This window comes from Dermacentor variabilis, chromosome 2, assembly GCF_050947875.1.
Source record: "Dermacentor variabilis isolate Ectoservices chromosome 2, ASM5094787v1, whole genome shotgun sequence".
Taxonomy (NCBI): domain Eukaryota; kingdom Metazoa; phylum Arthropoda; class Arachnida; order Ixodida; family Ixodidae; genus Dermacentor; species Dermacentor variabilis.
The window spans coordinates 263,109,537-263,126,268 of NC_134569.1; positions in this window are offsets into that span (position 1 = coordinate 263,109,537).

Sequence of the window (16,732 nt, forward strand, 5' to 3'; positions counted from 1 at the left end):
CACTACATAGAACAAAGATATCTATTATCTAGCACCTACCGCTGCTTAGGATGCTTGCGCAGTTCGTAAACGCTCACTTTGCTGGACAAGTATAGTTTACACTGTAAAGCGCGCTGTTATTACTAACCAAAACTATTTTATTCACGGGTGGGAACCTCATCCACCGAACCAAGTAATCACGCAATGTACTCTGTAGCTAACAGTTTGAACGCGTTTCAAAGTATAACAGCACAGCCTCTATCGTAGCAGAACGGCACCCACGCTGTTACGATCGTCACGTATGTTTTATTGCTCCTAAACCGCAGCTTAGAACTAGACGATAATACTGCAATAAGGTCACATTAGTAAATGGAACATTCAGAAATACACAACTGATCTCTGAAGGTGGTTGTGGGCTCAAATATGCGCGCACTCATCGCGCTGCGTGATCCGTCCGCCTCATCGACAGCAGAAGGTGCGCGGCCATACCGACTTAAACCATTTCAGTACGTCTCACAGAACCGTATGCCACGAAGAAGACGCCACGTCATACTAAATAGACCGCACGAGTTCGAAAACAAGCGCCAGAAACTACCGCCGAGCGTATGGGGCTCCTGCATTGCCCAGGGGGCGCTGCAAAAATGGTGCTAAAAAGCGCCCTCTGTCCTGAACTGGGTAGTACCAAGCTCGGTCGTCTGCTTCGGAAAGCAAGTTTACAATATTGATCCGCCGCTTTCGGTTGTCTTGTACCACTGTTTGCAGCGAATATCGGGAGCCGAAAATTTTTTCAGGGGTGGCACGCTGCGTAAAGGCAACAAATTATGCAACGTCGAATACGTTTACGCCGTTCAAGAATAAGCGGCGAGCTTTAGCGCGGTGTCAATCGCAAGTGAAGGGAGTCGCGTACGAAGTGTAACTTCAAGTAAGGTTTGCACGCTGCTAGATTGAGGCGCACAAACGCGAGTAAATGCTTGCTATAAAGCAATTCACGGCAGCGATAAGGAGACATCATGTGTACGGAACAGCTCGAGTGCACGACGGTACGCGCCGCTACGACAGCGGACATGCCGCGAAACGGCGGGCCTCCTGCTGTCTTTGTTGACTGCATGCCGCTAGACAATTGGTTATGTATTCAGACCGGGATACATGGCGCAAAAATTACACAGGGACAAGCAGAACCTGTGTAATTTTTGCGCTATGTATCCCGGTCTGAATGCATCCTACCAACACGCCCAAACTTCTTCCCTGCTAAATTGTTTATGCCTGCACTGTAGTAGCGGCCATCTGTCCCTTTGGCAGCTGATAAATAACTCATGCAATGCATATGAGCCCGCAGTAACGTACGTGCGAATCGCGCTGCAGTGCGAGCTCGTGCGCTGCTCGCGTGATCATCATCATCATCATTTATTAGTGAAGTGACGTTTATTCTTCTTTTCAAGGAAAAGAGGGGACCGGGACAAAAGGCGGTAAGGCCTGACGAGGCCCCGGCACCCATACAGTTGGCAATACCAATATAAATGCAAAAAAAAAAGAAAAATGTACATAGAAGGCGCGACAAATATGTCAAAACAAAGCTACAATGTGCGCAGTGAAACTTAATTCGGCAAAAAAAAAACATGTGCAAGGTAATATGCAAGCATACATAGTTATACACGTACAAATGCAATGCGTACATGGCTGCTGAATTAAGACGCGAAAACATGCAAATGCAGCAAACTATTGTTGCTTGTCTGCAAGAAATATAGAAAGAAACGTATTTATGAAGAAACGGTAGATACATTTTCTTACATTGGAATTTCGCCTTCAATCAAAAGTCGTTTCATGTTTTTCTTGAACACATTTTTAGATAAAAAGAAATCATCTCTAAAGGGAAATTTGTTGAGGGCGTTGGGTACTTGAAAACTTAACTTTTGTTTACCATAATTCGTGCGTGTACGCGGTACACGTAGTTTTACCTCACGAAGGTTGTATTTTATAGTACTGTCAGCAATAGAGTACAAACTGTTTCTATGAATGTATTGCAACAGCCGTAGATAATACACTTGTTCAGCTTTTAATATGCGATGTTCAACAAACAAGGGTTGTGTACGTAATTTATGTGGAGCGCCGCAATAGCCCTCAATAGCACGCAAGGCTCTTTTTTGCAGCAGTAGTAGTTTATGGTAATTTGAAGACGTAGTCGTACCCCATACAAGATTACAGTAGGACAGTTTTGAGAAAAACAGTGCGTTATACATGGACACCTTTAACCAAACAGGTAAGAGTTTAGAAATCCTAAAGAGCAGACCAACAATTTTGCTTAGTTCAGAAGCAAGTTTTGAAATATGAACAGACCAAGAGAGATTTTCATTAAACCACACACCGAGGAATTTTTGAGAAGAAACCTGACTGATTTGTGTATTATCATAATAAATCTGTATAGAATAACGTTCCACGGTGTTGATCGGCTTGAAAAGAATATATTTTGTTTTATGTATATTTAAACTAAGCTTATTTACGTGTAACCAATCACGAAGCTTCAGTAAATAAGTGTTAACGATGCTTTGGAGGGTGAGTAATGAGCGGGAGGAAAAGAAGATTTGTGTCGTCAGCGTACATTACCAGATCTGGAGAATTATATATATCGGCTAGGTCATTATTATATGTAATGAATAATAAAGGCCCTAATATTGATCCCTGCGGGACACCATGCATTATTGTCTGTGTATCGGAGGAGATGTTATTTGCTCGTACGTATTGGGAGCAATTACTCAGGTAACTTTTCAACAGGTTCAGCGCAATACCGCGAACCCTGTAGTCACAAAGCTTCTTAAGGAGAGTGTCATGATGTACGCAATCAAAGGCCTTGCGAAAATCTAAAAATAGGCCAAGGGTATATTTTTTACCTTCAATGTTATCTATTATTTTGTCTTTAACAACTAATAGCGCTTGTTCCGTGGACCTATTTTTTATAAACCCATACTGTGAATCAGCAATGACATTGTATTTATGGAGAAAATTGGCCATCCTTGAATTAATAACGCATTCAAAAATTTTTGATAGAACAGGTAATACCGAAATAGGTCGGTAATTAGACAGTTTATTTATGTCGCCACCTTTATATATTGGAACCACTCGGGCCAATTTTAATTTGTCCGGAAAAACACCCGTTGACAACATAAGGTTTATAATGTGTGACAAGACATCGCATATAACGTTGCATACATACTTCAGGGGAATTACTTTTATATCGTCATATCCAGCGGATACATCATTCTTTAAAGAAAATATTAATGTAGCTACTTCTTGAGGGGTTGCTGGTGCGAGTGCTATAGAGTTCAGTAATGGAGTGGTGAGGCCCATAAAACTATCAACCGGAGTACGCGAAGAAAAATTTGGTGAACCAACATTAATAAAGTAGTCATTCAGGGCGTTTGATAGCTCACGGTCCGTCAATTTACCATTAGTTGTAATTATTTCACTAAGAAGTGTGCATTTTGTGTTATTCTTCAAGTTATTAACCTCTTGCCAAACCTTACGACTATCATTTTGAATACGAGAAAAATGGCTTATGTAATAATTAGATTTAGCATGTTTTAAGTCTTTGTTAAGTTTATTTCTAAATTGTTTAAATTGACAAAGCAGAGCTAGATCTCTGCTATGGAGGAACTCATGATACATTTTATTTTTCTTTCTTATCCTTGCGTAAAGTGATTTGTTCATCCAAGGCTTCTTAAACTTCTTAACATTAATTTTTCTCTCTATTTGTGGAAAAGCTGCGTTATATCGGGTTAAGAAAATATCAATAAACTCAGAATATGCTGTATTAACTTCAGATATCTCGTATATAGATCCCCAGTTAGTACCTTCGATTAGCTTACGAAACTCGTTCAGAGTAAAATCATTAATATCTCTGGTCGTATGCGTAACAGCATTTGTTAGTCGGTTTAATCTGAGAGGTATGAAACAAAATATGGGCAAATGGTCACTAATATCTAGAGATAATAGACCAGATTCAGTGCGTGGAGGCTGAACATTTGAGATACAGATATCTAATAAAGTAGCCGTGTTGCAAGTTATTCTAGTAGGCGAAGTGATATAGTTCATACATGCGTAAGAAGAAATGAGGCTCTGCAATTCCCTTGAATGGGAATCATCTGATAATAGGGCTATGTTTAAAATCTCCCATTAAAATGAAAGGTAGTTTAGTAGAGTCAAGAAAAGTGAAAAGGCTTTCCAAGAACTCAAAAAATTTTGATTTGTTACCCTGAGGGGGTCTATACATAGCAACCACCATTATATTCTGTAATGATATAGTTAAGCACTCAACGTTGGGATTTGTGACTGTAACATCGCTAACCACAGAGTGCGAATGACATTTTTTAACATATACAGCAAGGCCACCACCTCTTCCATGGGGCCTTGATAAACCATTGTAAGTATAGTCATCGAAACAACACTCGTCACCATCAGTGCCGAACCATGTTTCAGAAAAAACCATAACATCAAACTTCACTGACAGCGATCCTAAAAATAACTCAAGATCATCGCGCTTGTTTTTCATGCTACGGATATTTAAATGAAAAGCCGAAAAATATTTTTTGCTCATACTTTTAAAGCTAGAATTAAAATGATCAGTATTGTATCTAGTACAGGTAGGTGGAAGAAGCATCGTGATAAGTCAGGAATGATGAGCATGTTGCAAAAGCAATGTTATTATCTTGTCATCTTCGCCAGATCAGCCAGATCCTGAATCCTAACAGCGTCCATGTGTTCATCCTTCCGCGCGAAAACCTTGCCCCCACTCGTCCAGACAAACTTCCATGCCACTTCTTTCTTGCGGGCAATAGCAGCACCAAGCAGCTGTTTGTTAGTCTGCGTAAGATGCTCGTTTACATAAACGCTGCCGGTCCCAGATAAGCCGAGCTGGTCATTTGTAACCTTTTGCTTCCTGGCTTTAGCAAGAAACGCATGACGCTTATCTCTCCGAACAAAGCGAACCAAGATATTGGTCTCGCCTGGCTTGCGCGTTGGGATCCGGTGACACGTGTCAATGTCATGGCTATCAACTGGTTCTCTAAGAACGTCGCCGATTTTCTTGACTATGTCAACAGGGTTCCCGTTTGACTTGATGCCTTTTATTTCCAAGTTATTTAACCTGGTATACTGCTCCAGCTCCTCAACTCTCCGCGTTAGGCGCTTGTTTTCATTTTGCAGGGTTTCATTGAACTTTATCAGCTCACCAATTTCATGTCGAAGTGCCTTCACGTCAGCGCCGATTGCCTTTGTTTCGTCACACGTGTCACTACAAAATTTAACACTGTCCTTCACACTACGCATCTCTAATCTCATTTCCCGTTTAAAGTCTTCAAGAGCCTTCGTAATTTCCTTAGCATTGCCAGCCATTCTTAGAGATTACATGCAAACATACAGTCAAAGTTTGGCAGCAGTGCGCAGCAGTAGAAAAACTATTCAACAACGCCCAAGTCTCACCTGCGTAAGAACGGATGGGTGAGCGAACCTGTACGCTGCTTGCGCGCCGCTGCCAAACTGAGCTGCCGCCCGCAACGCCGTCCGTTATAAAGGCAGCCGGTACGAGTCTCCCACGCTGATTGGTGGGCCGTGCGGCGATGCGCCAGGTAGCTGGGGAAGCCGGGCCGTTGAATCAGCGATCTTGGCAGTGTGCAGAAGGAGATGAAATCTACGCTGTTCCTTGACGTAGACGGGGCAGTCAGTCGTCCCTCGGCTCCTTGCTTCTTGGCGAAACGTGCAGAATCTGCGTAAGAACGGATGGGTGAGCGAACCTGTACGCTGCTTGCGCGCCGCTGCCAAACTGAGCTGCCGCCCGCAACGCCGTCCGTTATAAAGGCAGCCGGTACGAGTCTCCCACGCTGATTGGTGGGCCGTGCGGCGATGCGCCAGGTAGCTGGGGAAGCCGGGCCGTTGAATCAGCGATCTTGGCAGTGTGCAGAAGGAGATGAAATCTACGCTGTTCCTTGACGTAGACGGGGCAGTCAGTCGTCCCTCGGCTCCTTGCTTCTTGGCGAAACGTGCAGAATCTGCGTAAGAACGGATGGGTGAGCGAACCTGTACGCTGCTTGCGCGCCGCTGCCAAACTGAGCTGCCGCCCGCAACGCCGTCCGTTATAAAGGCAGCCGGTACGAGTCTCCCACGCTGATTGGTGGGCCGTGCGGCGATGCGCCAGGTAGCTGGGGAAGCCGGGCCGTTGAATCAGCGATCTTGGCAGTGTGCAGAAGGAGATGAAATCTACGCTGTTCCTTGACGTAGACGGGGCAGTCAGTCGTCCCTCGGCTCCTTGCTTCTTGGCGAAACGTGCAGAATCTGCGTAAGAACGGATGGGTGAGCGAACCTGTACGCTGCTTGCGCACCGCTGCCAAACCCTTAAGGACCCTTAACAGGGCATTACATAAGGGCGGGGAAACAGTATTGAAATAACATAAAGGAGCGAATGCTATGCAACAATGAACCAACTACGTTACAAGTACAGATAATAATAATAATATTTGGGGTTTTACGTGCCAAAACCACTTTCTGATTATGAGGCACGCCGTAGTGGAGGACTCCGGCAATTTTGACCACCTGGGGTTCTTTAACGTGCACCTAATTCTAAGGACACGGGTGTTTTCGCATTTCGCCCCCGTCGAAATGCTGCCGCCGTGGCCGGGATTCGATCCCGCGACCTCGTGCTCAGCAGCCCATCACCATAGCCACTGAGCAACCACGGCGTGTTACAAGTACAGAACGCCCACACACACAAGGATACAGTAAAGAGCAATGGAAAACATAAGGCAAAAAAAAAAGGTAAAACACCCATCCTTCCATAGAAGGATGGGATGGAGCAAGTAATTAGGAATAAGCTAACAAAAGAAGATATTAATTTATTTATTTATTTATTTATTTATTTATTTATTTATTTATTTATTTATTGAATACCCGCCGAGCCCATTCAGACATTACAGAGAGGGGGTACAGATGAAAAAAAAGCATAAAAATTGCAGCTTTGCATAAATTTGTGTACGCCAACGACACATTATTATACGCCGACAAAAAGAAAGCACACAGCCAAGTTGCACGCAGCCACTACGGACACAGGCACGTTGCAGATGTCACATGTCGCATGTAAAAAAAAAGTACGTAAAGCACAATTACATAAAGACTCATAATAAAAAAAAGACAAAGCGAATAATATGTTGCACAAAAAAGAACATGCGGTGATTAAGATACAGTGCGACAAGGTGAAAAAAGAGGCACTAAAAGAAAATGTCATATGCAACTGGGATTCTTTACATGTCATGATGATTGCTAGACGTACACGCGATATTTATCAAGCCTTAGGGATCAAAAGATTCTATTGTTTTTAATTCAGAAAAGAACTTGTTAGGACAAGAAATTCCTACAACTAAGGAAGGAAGTCGGTTCCACTGACTGATGGTTCTTGGGAAAAAAGAGTTGCTAAAGACCGATGTATTACATTTGTATTCTCTTATCTTCTGTTCATGATCTTTGCGTGCTTAGTGAGGCTGGTTTATGTACACGTCACGCGGAATTCGAGTATGAGACTGATATACGCTGTGTAAAAGCTTCAGTCGAAACGACGCTCTTCGGTGCTGGAGAGATTGCCAGTTTAGCATTGCCTTAGATTTAGTTGCTCCAAACTGTCTGTCACACATTTCTATATCTAGTACATATCTTGTCGCCATGGACGGAACTTTTTCTAGTCTTTCTTTTTTAGTTATTGATGAAGGGTCCCACACCAAGCAAGCGTATTCGACCGCAGATCTTAAATATGATTTATATAAGAACTCCCGGGTTCGTTGTGGAAACGCACGTGTATTTCGTCGTAAAAATCCCAAGATCCGACAAGCTTTGCCTGCGGTATAATCCGCGTGCCGATTCCATCATAAACAGGGGCAAAACTAAACACCTAGGTATTTATATTCAACACCATTTTTTACTGGAGAGCAGTTAATCATGTATTCAAATTTTCCAGGATTCTTTTTCTGGAGAACCTCATACACACCGTTTTCTCGAGATTCAGTTTCATTTCCCATCGCTCACACCACTCGTGTATGACACATAAGTCGTTTTGAATTACAAATCAGTCGCTTTCAGATGTAACTTTACGGTATAATATAGTCATCTGCAAATAACCGAGTATGGGACTGTACTTCTTCATTAATGTCATTGATTAATGAAGCTTTGGCTCTAGAACTGATCCCTGAGGTACCCATGACGTAACATTTGTTATTGCAGATTGTTCGCCGTTTACGAATACATATTGTCGCCTCTCGCGTAAATATTCGGCGATCCACGCAATAACTTGGGGATTAATATTAAAACTGGTTAGTTTTTGCAGTAACACGTAATGTGAAACACTTTTTGAAAGTCAAGAAAAATACGGTCGACCGATGATTTGTCATGCAGGGCAGCCGCTAAGACATGTGTGAACTCTACTAGTTGTGTGACGCATGATAATCCTCGTCAAAATGCATGCTGATTTGAGTTAAATAAAGAATTACTATCTATATGTTTGACTACTGCAGTATATAAAACATGCTCTAGAACTTTACTGCCCACAGAAGTTAGTGAAATGGGACGGTAGTTATTAATAACGTTGCGCGGGCCAGTTTTATGTATAGGAGCAACCGATGCCATTTTCCAATTAGCCGGAAGCGAACTGTGATCCAAGGACTTCTCAAAAATAATTTTCAAGTTCCTTGACACTATATGAGACCAACACTTCAACATAATATTGGGTAATCAGTCAGGGCCTACAGCTCTTGCACAATTTAAATCACGAAGCAGTAATTCAATGCCCCAAACTTCGATCACTATCTTAGGCAGACTTTGTAATAAAAGATTGACGTCCAACCGGACATTGAAATACAAGGCAAAGTATACAAAGCATAATGTAAATCAATATATTCTATTGGGCAACGCTAGTATCGTAAAAATGGTGTGAGAAAACAAAAATGAGTAGTTCAAGTTATTTAACAAAAAGCTCAGTTAAGGACTGCCTGAATTTTTCTGGATTTCTCTAAAGACCAACTGCTTCGGGAAGGCAATTCCAGTCTGCAATGGCTGCGGGAAGAAACGATTTATTGAATGGGAGAGTCGAACCATGAAACCATGATGTAGCTTTTAATGACAGCCCTACAACATCATCATCATCAGCCTGGTTACGCCCACTGCAGGGCAAAGGCCTCTGCCATACTTCAACAACCCCGGTCATGTACTAATTGTGGCCATGCCACGCCTGCAAACTTCTTAATCTCATCCGCCCACCTAACTTTCTGCCGCCCCCTGCTACGCTTCCCTTCACTTGGGATCCAGTCCGTAACCCTTAATGACCATCGGTTATCTTCCCTCCTCATTACATGTCCTGCCCATGCCCATTTCTTTTTCTTGATTTCAACTAAGATGTCATTAACTCGCGTTTGTTCCCTCACCCAATCTGCTCTTTTCTTATCCCTTAACGTTACACCCATCGTTCTTCTTTCCATAGCTCGTTGCGTCGTCCTCAATTTGAGTAGAACGCTTTTCGTAAGCCTCCAGGTTTCTGCCCCGTAGATGAGTACTGGTAAGACACAGCTATTATATACTTTTCTCTTGAGGGATAATGGCAACCTGCTGTTCATGATCTGAGAATGCCTGCCAAACGCACCCCAGCCCATTCTTATTCTTCTGATTATTTCCGTCTCATGATCCGGATCCGCCGTCACTATCTGCCCTAAGTAGATGTATTCCCTTACGACTTCCAGTGCCTCGCTGCCTATTGTAAATTGCTGTTCTCTTCCGAGACTGTTAAGCATTACTTTAGTTTTCTGCAGATTAATTTTTAGACCCACTCTTCTGCTTTGCCTCTCCAGGTCAGTGAGCATGCATTGCAATTGGTCCCCTGAGTTACTAAGCAAGGCAATATCATCAGCGAATCGCAAGTTACTAAGGTATTCTCCATTAACTTTTATCCCCGATTCTTCCCAATCCAGGTCTCTGAATACCTCCTGTAAACACGCTGTGAATAGCATTGGAGATATCGTATCTTCCTGCCTGACGCCTTTCTTTATTGGGATTTTGTTGCTTGCTTTATGGAGGACTACGGTGGCTGTGGAGCCGCTATAGATATCTTTCAGTATTTTTACATACGGCTCGTCTACACCCTGATTCCGTAATGCCTCTATGACTGCTGACGTTTCGACAGAATCAAACGCTTTCTCGTAATCAATGAAAGCTATATATAAGTGTCGGTTATTTTCCGCACATTTCTCTATCACCTGATTGATAGTGTGAATATGATCTATTGTTGAGTAGTCTTTACGGAATCCGGCGTGGTCCTTTGCTTGACAGAAGTCTAAGGTGTTCCTGATTCTATTTGCGATTACCTTAGTAAATAATTTGTAGGCAACGGACAGTAAGCTGATCTGTCTATAATTTTTCAAGTCTTTGGCGTCCCCTTTCTTATGGATTAGGATTATTTCAGCGTTCTTCCAAGATTCCGGTACGCTCGAGGTCATGAGGCATTGCGTATACAGGGTGGCCAGTTTTTCTACAACAATCTGTCCACCATCCTTCAACAGATCTGTTGTTATCTGATCCTCCCCAGCTGCCTCCCCCTTTGCATATCTTCCAAGGCTTTCTTTACTTCTTCCGGCGTTACCTTCGGGATTTCGAATTCCTCTGGACTAATTTCTCTTCCATTATCGTCGTGGGTGCCACTGGTACTGTATAAATCTCTATAGAACTCCTCAGCCACTTTAACTATCTCATCCATATTAGTAATGATATTGCCGGCTTTCTCTCTTCACGCATACATCTGATTCTTGCCAATTCCTAGCTTCTTCTTCACCGTTTTTAGGCTTCCTCCGTTCCTTAGAGCATGTTCAATTGTATCCATATTATACTTACTTATGTCAGCTGTCTTACGCTTGTTGATTAACTTCGAAAGTTCTGCCAGTTCTATTCTAGCTGTAGGGTTAGATGCTTCCATACATTGGCTCTTCTTGATCAGATCTTTCGTCTCCTGCGATAGTTTGCTGGTATCCTGCCTAATGGAGTTACCACCGACTTCCATTGCACACTCCTTAATGATGCCCACAAGATTGTCGTTCATTGCTTCAACACTAAAGTCCTCTACCGGAGTTAAAGCCGAATACCTGTTCTGTAGCTTGATCTGAAATTCCTTTATTTTCCCTCTTACCGCTAACCCATTAATCGGCTTCTTATGTACCAGTTTCTTCCGTTCCCTCCTCAGGTCTAGGCTAATTCGAGTTCTTACCATCCTGTGGTCACTGCAGCGCACCTTGCCGAGCACGTCCACATCTTGTATGATGCCAGGGTTAGCGCAGAGTATGAAGTCTATTTCATTTCTTGTCTCGCCGTTCGGGCTCCTCCAGGTCCACTTTCGGCTATCCCACTTGCGGAAGAAGGTATTCATTATCCTCAGATTATTCTGTTCCGCAAACTCTACTAATAACTCTCCCCTGCTATTCCTAGCGCCTATGCCATATTCCCCCACTGCCTTGTCTCCAGCCTGCTCCTTGCCTACCTTGGCATTAAAGTCGCCCATTAGTATGGTGTATTTAGTTTTCACTCTGCCCATCGCCGATTCCACGTCTTCATAGAAGCTTTCGACTTCCTGGTCATCATGAACTGGATGTAGGGGCGTAGACCTGTACAAACTTCATCTTGTACCTTTTATTAAGTTTCACAACAAGACCTGCCACCCTCTCGTTAATGCTATAGAATTCCTGTATGTTACAGTTTTTTTTTATTAATCAGGAATCCGACTCCTAGTTCTCGTCTCTCCGCTAAGCCCCGGTAGCAAAGGACGTGCCCGCTTTTTAGCACTGTATATGCTTCTTTTCGCCTCCTAACTTCACTGAGCCCTATTATGTCCCATTTACTGCCCTCCAATTCCTCCAATAGCACTGCTGGACTCGCCTCACTAGATAACGTTCCAGCGTTAAACGTTGCCAGGTTCATATTCCCATGGCGGCCTGTCCGGAGCCAGTGATTCTTAGCTCCCTCTGTTGCGTCGCAGGTCTGACCGCCGCCGTGGTCAGTTGCTTCGCAGCTGCCGGGGACTGAGGACCGGGGTTTGATTGTTGTGTTCATATAGGAGGTTGTGGCCAAGTACTGCACCAAGGTGGCCAATCCTGCTCTGGTGAGGGAGTGCGTTACCGGTTCTGGTCACCGGGATCAGGCCACACTCCGGGCTTGTTTGTGCCCTACAACATCGATGTGCTGCAATCAATGCTACCTTGCTGCGCTGCCTCAACGTCCTGACTTGAGGTCAAGGATGAACGTATTTAACTCTCTAACCTGTGCTGCTGGTGTAGCGGGGTAGTGAACTGTCACCGAATCAGCCCGACCATTGGTGGTCATTTGCACACACCTGGTCACTTCATCACTTCGCACCGGTCGAATTGCTAATTGTCGCTGAGGCCGGGTCTCGAATCATCAATCACCAGCCATGCCTGCTGTTATGTCCGTCTGCTGTCGGGACTGTAGTTGCAAAACACCGAATTTTAGAACGCAGATAAACAAGCAACCTTCAAGACAGGCGAAGCAGGCAGCATGGCGCGAAGTTTCGCTTACCCAGCGCGACAAAATGGAGCCATCCAGGGCGCGCGACGCTCCTCTTCGCGTCGCCTTGAAGGAAAACGGTAAAGTCTGATGTTGGGATTCAGGCCTTCTTTTTCATGGCCGCCCGCGACGCAGCAGTAACGACGGTGACACTTTTTCGGGGCTGAGCTAGGTCTCTCCGGATCGGCGTCGCCAATTCCTTCTGCTTCTAGCATTACGTCTGACTCTGTCATTACGTTCCATTACATCCCACTTGCCTCTGCGTTTTCGTTAAACTATAGGCTGCGGCTAGCTCGCAGTACGGTCGGCGTGGTCTGTGAGAAGTGACGAGCCTTTTCGCGCTCGCAACAGGGCAGGAAAAAGTGCGAATCGACGCAAAACTCGGGCTAGAAATGTGCTTCGCCACAGCCAGGACTCAATACTACCCAAGCTGGTAATACCCAGATAACGTTTCGCGCGCCGCCACCAGGCGCCGCTACTATACCTCAAGCTCCAGCGCAAGACGCCCATACCTACCATACAAAACGGAGCACTAGCCCAAGCCAGCATGCCGACTGCCCATAGATGGCGCCACCGCGTAGCAGTATGGTGGCGCCCAAGAAAAAAAAAACGGTGTATGGGGAACCAGCGTTCGAGTTTCGACAAACATGCAGCGCCACTCTCTTGGTCGCGGCCGGAAGTTTTCAGTTATACAAACAAATAGAAATGGCAGCTAACGTCAAACACACCGCGGTGCATGATGGTGAAACCATAGGTGAAACGCGGAAAAAGAAACCGAGGCCGGCGGTATTGCTTTGTTTTTAAGGACCACAGCCAAGAAGGCTTTGATAGCAGCGTGTCTCTTTACACATTCCCTTCAAAGCTGTACGAGTGATAGCGGCAACAGCATTAGATACAAGCGGTTCGACGTGCTGGGTGAGTGTGCTGAATTTTAAAGCGTGGCAATTAAACAGGTGGGACTACGCTTGAACTTATATGCTTAATTTGTTCGAAAGGCCTGAAGGCAAACCATGGCAGCCGAATGCAACCACCAGAATATGCAGCCGGCGCTTCTTCGGCAATGCAAAGAGTAATCCCGCTTACGTGCGAACAATTTTTCTTTCAGCATACCGCTGCACGGTTCCTTGCGACCCTTCGGCACCAACAGGGCGTTACCACCGGTGAGTTTTTTTAGAGCAAAACTACGTGTCTTCGTTGGGGGTTGTGTTAAATTGCATTGGTTAGGCATCGAGTGATCGCGTCTCGCGAAAGCCGCTCCGTCAACTTGTTGCCGACAGGAGCGGAACTTGCACGACACGCACGTAAGGGCCCCTCAGGCGGTTGGAAATTTGCGCTGTGTTCGGCAACTGTGCCAGTGAACGGGTGTTTGATAACCCTAAAGGCCAAACTGTTCATTTTATGACACTCGTCATCCACCGTTCAAGGCCGGCTGATCACGTTGATAACGCGGACGATCGAACGTCGCCCTGGCCACGAACGATCGCGGCTGCCTTTATTATTTCTTGTCCTATTTCTGCATTGCAGTAGAAACGATGCAAACTGTTGATTTATAGTAAAAGCCCCCATGTGCGCGTCGGCATCTCAATACACCACTGCTGCTTCGCACGTTCGCATACCGCAGTCGCTTAATTGTACACAACTGGCGGTTTTGTTTCCGGGCTATCGCGACACCAACTGCATATTATAGTTTATTGGTTTCAATGATACAAAGACTATAGCGGCTGACTAGGTGGTAGTTAGCCTTCAAAGTCCAAGAGTGTCGCCTTTCGACTAATCTTAAACGTCTTCTTCATCAACCTTTCACATTAATGTTGCGTCGATGTCATTAAAAGCCGTACATACAAGTGCACCGATTCCTATTTCTTTTCTTCTTACCAGATGGCCAGCGCGAACTCGAGCACGTACGAAATCGCCGACTAAATGCCAGGTGACATCACAACAAAGTGAAAGGAGGGCAATGGAAAACAATGTTGTTGCATTTTGGTTCAGAAATAATTGAAAAATTTACTGTTTCCGTTTAGACGGGACAAGGACACTCACAGTTTGGTTGGAGGCTCCAATCAGTAGCTGCTAATGGACTTTTTCCATTTATACAGGACAAGGACACTCATAGTTTGGTTGGAGGCTCGTATCAGCAACAGTCATGCCTTGAACCGCCAAATGAAAACAGTAGCCTGGAGTTAGTACGTTCACCTTTTGCAGGAGCTCGATTCATGGGGGCCACGTCACCGCAGTTGGAATGTTTCGCTCACAGTTCGCACTCGTACAGGTCCTGTTCGTGGCGTTACTTGGCCAGTCCTGTTCCAGGTCACCGGCACCACTGGCTGGGCCTCGGCCGAGCCGATGGTGCTACCACAACCCGTTCTCAAGCAGCGAGCCATTTTCTACAAAAAGCGGCCGGGATCCCCCAGATGTCGCGCCGCCAAACCTAATTGATAGTCATCCTCTCGGCTGGCAACTTGGAACCATGTCAGCTGACCTGCCTGCATTTAACCACGCACCCTCTTTCCACACTTCGGGCTACGCCACCGCAGTTGGAATGTTTCGCTCACAGTTTGCACTCGTACACGTTAGTTACCTTGAAGCTTCATGTTATCGTAGCGACAATGCTTGTCTCATTGCGGTGTCGTGGCCCCCTGATATGTCCAACGGTATCAAGCGGTTTGCGCGTACAGCATTGTATATTTTGCACCTGTTATTGCTAGGCGGAGACATTGAAGCGAATCCTGGTCCAATGACGAAAGCGCAAGAAGAAAATCTTGACATGGTATTCCGTGCCGTACAACGCTTGGAAGCGAGTAAATCTAACTTGTTGGAATCAGTGAACAAAGTGTTACGCATACACACTGGACTAAAGAAATGATCTTGAATTACTAACTAAACGCGTACACGAAGTTGAAGGTAAACTTGAGTCACTTTCCTCAGAGAGACCAATCTCAAGCCAAGACGTTAATCTAGCAAAAATGTAAAATCAAATCCAGGATTTAGAATAAAAATTTGCATCAGGAGTGTCGCCTCAGTCTTGCAGCAGCAGCAGCAGCGAGCGTGATATATCGATGATGCACGACAAAATAGACGATTTGGAAAACCGCTCGAGGCGCTTTAATCTTTTCTTTTAAGGCATACAAGATACAGGTTATTCGGAAGACTGGGAAATGTCCGAGCAAATACTAACTAAATTCTGCAAAGACCAACTAGGAGTATCAACAGCTTCAATTGCACGTGCGCATCGCCTCGGACGATTTTCAAATGAACGCAGTCGACCAATTATTGTGAAGTTTTTCAATGAAAAAGAAATCGAAACAGTGCTTAGTAATGGCCAAAAGCTGAAAGAAAGTTGTCTTTAACAAACTAAAAATTAACAAGGAAGTGTACGTATGCGACACTCAAGCAAATTGTGCAAAGCTCGTTTCCCCGGCTGTGTCTCCAGTTGGACATAGCGCCAGACTTTCAACTTCACCTAAGGTTCCACAAACACCACAAACATTAACAAATAGTACGATTAATACTGAGGACGGTTGCTGCTTTTTATACACAAACATTAGAAGCGTTATGTCTAAAAATATCGCACTATCTTCACTAATCGACTCAACATCGGTAACAGTAATAGCATTAACTGAAACTTGGTTGAAAGATGCTACTCCTAATGAAAACATATTCGTTTGTGAGGCTGATTTTAATATATTTCGTTCCGACAGGAAAAATCGCCGAGGTGGTGGTGTCCTCTTTGCAATAAACAGACAGCATATTGTGGTGCCCGTGGTTATTGGCACATTCTTTGAATGCGTAGTAACTTGTTTTAAATTCAGATGAAGTAACGTAATTATTGGGTGTCTTTTATCGCCCGCCGGACCTCACTCCTGGGTTCACAGCAGAATTTCATCGCATTTTTACCGAACTTACTCATCGTTTTCCACATTCTAATGTTATCATTATTGGTGATATTTTCCCAGACATAGCATGGTACACACAATCAACCTATAGCACACAGTCAGAGTCCCATGCGTTAAATCCAGTGTTGTCTCGATTTCAGCCTAACCCAGGTAATTTCATGCCCGACACGATGTTCTGCGCACTGTTCTAATATTCTTGATTTGATCCTAACGAACAATCCAGATATATGTTCTGAAATAACTCATATTAGTGGTCTATCCGAAAATGATGTTTT